The 6,000-nt window shown below is 33.8% G+C and overlaps 1 protein-coding gene across 2 annotated transcripts in view; it reads left to right on the top strand.

Moving 5' to 3' along the window:
- Nucleotides 1-6,000, top strand: part of SCAPER (S-phase cyclin A associated protein in the ER) — a 488,585-nt gene that overhangs the window by 119,152 nt on the left and 363,433 nt on the right. The window lies entirely within an intron of this gene.

The following is a 6,000-nucleotide window of genomic DNA, read 5'->3' as shown; positions in this document are numbered from 1 at the left end:
AACATGGAAGAAAATTGATCTCAGATTGGGTAGGATATGATTTAAGGTATAATATTAATTTTGTTGTTTATCATAATGATATTGTTATATTTCTTAAAAAATCCTTTTAAAGACACATACTGAATATTCACAGGAGAAATGATAATGATGTCTAGGATTTGCCTTAAAATCTTTCAGAAAAAACAATAGGGAAGGGGAACTAGATGAAATAAGAGTGGCAGAATATTGGTAATTATTAAAGCTGGATAATTGGAACATGGGGCTCATAATACTATTTTTTTATTATAGTTTATTGTCAAGTTGGTTTTCCTATAACACCCAGTACTCATCCCAACAAGTGCCCTCCGCCATGCCCATCACCCATTTTCCCCTCTCCCCCACCTACCATCAACCCTCGGTTTGTTCTCACTATTTAAGAGTCTCTTATTCCCTCCCTCTCCTTATCTATTTTTCCCCTTTCTTTCCCCCATGGTCCTCTGTTAAGTTTCTCCTGTTCCACTTGTAAGTGAAAACATATGGTATCCGTCCTTCTCTGCCTGACTTTCTTCGCTCAGAGTAACACCCTCAAGTTCCATCCACGTTGCTGCAAATGGCCAGATTTCATTCTTTCTCTTTGCCATGTAGTATTACATTGTCTAGATAAACCACATCTGCTTGATCCATTTGTCAGTTGATGGACATTTAGGCTCTTTCCATGATTTGGCTATTGTTGAGAATGCTGCTGTAAACATAGGGGTACATGTACCCCTATGCATCAGCACTCCTGTATTTCGTGGGTAAATTCCTAGCAGTGCTATTGCTGGGTCATAGGGGAGTTCTATTGTTAATTTCCTGAGGAAACTCCACACTGTTTTCCAGAGGGGCTGCACCAGTTTACATTCCCACGAACAGTGTATGAGGGTGTCATAATATTATTTTATCTATATTGCATATTTTAATACAAATAATAAAAAGTAAAAAAAGCACAAAAATTTAAATGTACTTTCTACAGATTTCAAAGTCTAGAACTCTGAAATAAAAAGTTACAGGTCTTTTTTTCCTTTATTTTAATATATACAATACTAATACAGTCATTGCGTTTTATTTTATTAAAAATTTTTTTGAAGTTTATTTACTTATTTTGAGAGAGAGGCAAGGACAGAGAGGGGCAGCATGGGGGGAGAGAGAGAATCCTAAGCAGGCTCTGCACTGTCAGCGTAGAGCTTGACATGGGGCTCAGGCACACTAACCATGAGATCATGACATGAGCCAAAACCAAGAGTCAGATGCTCAACTGACTGAGTCATCCAGGTGTCCCAACAGTCACTGTATCTTAAAAAATAGAATGAGTTAACATTCCGAGTTATAAGAATGAGCATTTTGTAAGTATTTTTTTCCCCTTGAAATAAAATTCCTTTCCTTTAATGAATCGTTTGGTGGTATGGTCTTGATACTCATAAAAAACGTAGTTTTCACAGTGTTGTAAGTTTTCAGTTTTTCAGAAATAAGTCTGAGAAATCAGCTTACTTTTTCCTGTTAAATTTTTTGCTTTTAATTTTTTATACCAGATTTGTTAAGATACAATTCATGTACCATTCAATTCATCTGTTTATAATTCATCTATTTTTAGTATATTAACACTAATGTAGTACCATAATCACAGTCAATGATTTTCATTTTCATCACCTCAAAAATTTATGTCTTTGCAATGATGTTTTGGATTTGACACCAAAAAAAAAAAAAAGCAACAAAAGCAAAAAACAGGTGGGACTACACCAAACTAAAGAGCTCTGTATAGCAAAGAAAATCAACAAAATGAAGAGGTAACCTACAGAATGGGAGGAAGTACTTGCAAATCATATGTTGGATTGGGGTTAATACTCCAAAGTACATAAAGAATTCATACAACTCTTTAGCAAAAAACAAGCAATATAATTAAAAAATTGGCAGAGGCTTTTTTTTTTTCAAAAAAGTATCCACTAGCCTCAGGTACCTGAAAAGGGGCTCAATCAACATCATTAATCATTAAGGAAAGACAATGAGATATGACCTCACACTTGTCAGAATGGTTGTTATCAAATAGACAAGAGATAACAAATGTTGGAGAGAATGCGGAGGAAGGGGAGCCGTGGAGCCTTTGTACAGTGTTGTACAGTGTTGGTGGGAATAAATTGGTATAGCCACTATGGAAAACAGTATTGAGATTCTTCAGAAAATTAAAATAGAACTACTCTATGAATCCCTCAATCCCACCTCTGGGTATATATCTAAAAGAAATGAAAACACTGATACCTGTACTCCATGTTCATAGCAACATTATTTACAATAGCCAAAACATAGAAACAACTTAAGTGTCTATTGGTTGATGAGTGGATAAAGAACATGTGGTGTATATATTCTTGAAAGTTGATAAGAGTAAATCTTAGAAGTGCTTATCTCAAGAAAAAATATTTGTAACTGTGTGAGGTGTTAGATACTAACTAAACTTATTTTGGTAATCCTTTCTTGATATATGCATATATGAAACAATATGTGGTACACCTTAACCTAACACGATACTATATGTCAGCTATATCTCAGTAGAACTGAAAAGAAAACAAAAGTAATCTCATATCCTTTACATAACACCCTTCTAACCCTGCATCTCCCCATCTATTATTAGTATATAATAATTTTACTATATTGTATTTAGCCATTCAGATAGATATAGAGTGATACCTCATTGTGGTTTTTAATGTGCATTTCTCTAATGGCTAATGATGTTGAATGTCTTTCGTTTACTTATTTCCCATTTGTATATACCCTTCATTGTTATGTTTGTTCACATCTTTTGCCCATTTTCTACTTGGATTGTCTGTAATACTACTGTTGAATTTTGAGTTTTTTATGTATTCTAGACATGTTTGGGTATTTCCTACAAGTCTGTTGTTTCTCTTTTTATTCTCTTCACAGTCTTTTGCAGGGGAAAAATTTTTCAATTTTGATAAGGTCCATGAGGCCTACCTATGGATCATCCTCTTGGTGTCAAGTGTAAGAACTCATTGTCTAGCCATAGGTTCGAAAGATTTTTTGTTTTTTGGTTTTTTTTCTGCTAAAGGTTTTATAGTCTTACATCTGAAATTAGTGATACTTTTTGAGTGAATTTTTGGGTGAAGTGTGAGTTAGATGGAGGTTTACTTTTTTGCCTTGGATGTCTTGTTATTCTACCACCATTTGTTGGAAATTCTCTTAAAAAAATTTTTTTTTTAATGTTTTGATTTATTTCTGAGAGAGAGAGACAGCATGAACAGGGGAGGGGCAGAGAGAGAGGGAGACACAGAATCCGAAGCAGGCTCCAGGCTCTAAGCTGTCAGCACAGAGCCCAATGCAGGGCTCAAACTCCTGAACCATGAGATCATGACCTGAGCCAAAGTCGGATGCTTAACCGACTGAGCCACCCAGGCGCCCTGGAAATTCTATTGAAATTTTATCAAACATCAGTTGGGCATATTTGTGTAGATGTATTTCAGGGTTTTGAAGTAGTCTATTTCATTGATCTGTGTGTCTGTTGTTCGACCCATACTGTACTGTCTTGATTATTCTTGCTCTATAGTAAGCCTTAACATTGAGTAGTGTGATTACTTTATCCTTTTTTAAAAAATTGTTTTTAGCTCTTTTAGGTTTTATGTCTTTCTATATAAATTTTAGAGTAAGCTTTTCTAATGTTTAAAAAAATGTTGCTAGTATTTTGATAGAAATTACATTATGCTGTTGATCATTTTAGAGAGAATCGATACTTTTACAATGCTGAATTTTCTAATCAGCATTCATTTTTTAATGAACATGGTAAGTCTTTCTATTTAATAGGTGTTCTCTTTTTTAAATAAGCCTTTTGTAGTTTTTAGGGTACATGTTCTGTACCTTTTTTCTTAGACTTACTACTAAATATTTCATTTTCTTTAGTGTAATCATAAATTGTTTTAAATTTCAGTTTTCACATGTTCACTGTTAGTATATACAAATGCAATGGATTTATGCATTTACTTGTATCCTACAACATTACTTAATTTACGTAATAATTCTGGAATTGTTATGTAATTCCTTGGGATATTCTATGTAGACAATCATGTCATCCGAAAATAGGGACAGTTTTATTTCTTCCTTTTCTTCCCTCCCACCTCCCATGCCTTTTTGCACTGTCTAGCACTTCCAGTACTATGTTGAAGAAGCATGGTGAGAGGAGACATCCTTTTCTTGTTCCAGATTGTGGGGAAAATCATTCTTTCATTCTTGCATCATTAATTATATGTTAGCCTTAGGTATTTTGTCGATGGCTTTTTATTGAGTTGAGTAAGTTCCCCTATATTATAGCTTAATGAATTTTTCTCATGAATGGATATTGGAGTTTGTGAAATACTTTTTCTCCATCAGTTGATAAGATCATATGATTTTGTATAGTCAGTGGACAGTAGTGAATTACACTGATTTTTTTGCGGTGGGGGGGAATGTTTGACCAAGTTTGCATACCTGTAATTAATTCTACTTGGTAATGGTTTGTAATTCTTTTTATACATTGCTGGATTTGATATGCTGATATTTTGTTGAAGAGTTTTACATCTAAGTTCATAAGAAATATTGTTACTTAGTTTTATTTTTATGTACTGTCTTTGTGTTTTTGTACCAAAGTAAAACTGGCTTTGGTACTGGGAGGTGTTCTCTCCTCTTCTATTTTCTGGAATACTTGTGTAAAATTTTAAAATCCTTTTAAAAGTCTTTAATAGAATTTGCCAGAGAAACCATCTGGGTCTGGAGATTTTGGGGGGTATCTTTTAAAGTAAAAATTCAGTTCTTTAACAATTATGAGACTATCTGTCTGGTTTCATTTTGGTTGAGTTTTGTAGTTTGTGTTTATTGTAGAATTGGTTCATTAAAGTTTATTTTATAGAATGAATATGATCTGTCATACTGAATGTTCTGTATATATTTGGGAAAAAACATTTTTAGTGTTATTGAATGGACTGACTGTTTGTATATGCTGATGTATCAAGATGGTTGGTTGTATGTTCAATTCTTTTATACACTTGCTGATTTTCTACCTGGTTCTGTCAGTCCCTGGGAGGGAGTTAGAAGTCCCCAGCTGTAATTGTAGATCTTTCTCTTTTTTGTTTCATCCTTATCAGTTTTTTCTATGTGTATCTTGAGTTTATGTTATTTGGTGTGTACATATTTAGGGATGTATGTTTTCACTGTGCAATGCTTTTATCATTATATAATATGTCTTTATTTCTTTATAGATTTCTTTGCTCTGAAGTCTACTTTATCTGATATTAATATAACTACTCCTGCTTTCTTCAGTATTTGTATGTTGCATCTTTTCTATCCTTTCACTTTAAATTTACATATAACCTTGTATTTAAATGAATTTCTTGTATATAACATATAGTTCAATTGTATTTTTATTTTTTTTAAATATTTATTTATTTGAAAGACAGAGCACAGGCAAGGGAGGGGCAGAGAGAGAGGGACAGAAGATCCAAAGCTGGTTCTGTGCTAACATACAGTCAGATGTATGTTATTAGTACTAGGATAGAGGAAAGAACTTGGACTTTGGAGGTAGGCCCATGTTTGGATTCTGAAAATGGAGGTGGAAGGCAGTTTTTATGTAGCCACTGGGACATAGACACCAGAACCAATTTGCCTAAACTTGCACCTTGGCTTTACCGTTACTGAATGTGTGACCTTGGGGAAATTACTTAACCTCTCTTTGTCTCATTTTTTTCAATGATAAATGGGGTAAGTGACGTGACAAATGATAAATTTTATCAATGATAAAATTGGGATGATAGTAATGGTATTACAGAGTTGTGGAGATTAAGAGTTACTATATGTAGAACACTTGGAGCACTACTAGCACACAGTACACACTATATAAATGTTGATTATTACTTTCTGACTCCATGGCCTTATGTCAGTCCTAATCTGAATCTCAGTTGTGTCATTTGTAAAACATGGGAAATCATACCAGCCCCACAGTATAGTTGT

This window comes from Crocuta crocuta, unplaced genomic scaffold (genome assembly GCF_008692635.1).
Source record: "Crocuta crocuta isolate KB4526 unplaced genomic scaffold, BGI_CrCroc_1.0 scaffold310, whole genome shotgun sequence".
In the NCBI taxonomy this organism is placed as follows: Eukaryota; Metazoa; Chordata; class Mammalia; order Carnivora; family Hyaenidae; genus Crocuta; species Crocuta crocuta.
The sequence above is the reverse complement of the archived record's forward strand: the minus strand, read 5'-3'. Positions and strand labels throughout refer to the sequence as shown.